Raw genomic sequence first — 971 nt, 5'->3', positions numbered from 1 at the left:
CTACTCGGGAGGCTGAGGCAGGAGAATGGCGTGAACCCGGGAGGCGGAGCTTGCAGTGAGCCGAGATCACGCCACTGCACTCCAGCCTGGCGACAGAGCCGGACTCTGTCTCAAAAAAAAAAAAAAAGAAATGAGATCAATTTGATATAACCTCTGCTTTCATAAAGTGGACAGTGACCTCTAGTATATGTTAGGAAAACATCCAAGTTGTACCTTTAGGAAATGGAGGCCTAAGGGTTCAGTAAATGTAGCTGCTGTTATTATTACTCTAGCCCTCTTTACTCCTTATTTTCTCTGAACTCCATTTCTGAAGAGTCCAGTATTTCCCAAAATATGCTCCATGAAAGACTACACCTATGAATAGATATGTCTATGAATAGAAATGTGAATAGGTGTGATATATAAAAGGGGTTCTGGGCTGGGTGCAGTGGCTCATGACTACAATCCCAGAACTTTGGAAGGCCAAGGCATGAGGATTGCCTGAGCTTAGGAGTTCCCAACCAGCCTGGGCAACACGGTGAAACCCCATCTATACTAAAATACAAAAAATTACCCAGGCATGGTCGCCTGCGCCTGTAGTCCTAGCTACTCGGAAGGAGAACTGCCTGAACCCAGGAGGCAGAGGTTGCAGTAAGCCGAGATTGCACCACCGCACTCTGGCCTGAGTGACAGAGTGAGACTCCATCTCAAAAAAAAAAAAGGGGTTGGGGGAGTGCTTCTGGCCGGGCGCAGTGGCTCATGCCTGTAATTCCAGCACTTTGGGAGGCCAAGGCCAATGAATCACCTGAGGTCAGGAGTTCGAGACCAGCCTGGCCAACATGGTGAAACTCCATCTCTACTAAAAATACAAAAATCAGCCAGGTGCCATGGCACACACCTGTAGTCCCAGCTACTCAGGAGGATGAGGCAGGAGAATTGCTTGAACCTGGGAGGCAGAGAACACAGTGAGCTGAGATCAAGCCACTGCACTC

This window comes from Mandrillus leucophaeus, unplaced genomic scaffold (assembly GCF_000951045.1).
Source record: "Mandrillus leucophaeus isolate KB7577 unplaced genomic scaffold, Mleu.le_1.0 Scaffold14, whole genome shotgun sequence".
Classification (NCBI taxonomy): domain Eukaryota; kingdom Metazoa; phylum Chordata; class Mammalia; order Primates; family Cercopithecidae; genus Mandrillus; species Mandrillus leucophaeus.
The sequence above is the reverse complement of the archived record's forward strand: the minus strand, read 5'-3'. Positions refer to the sequence as shown.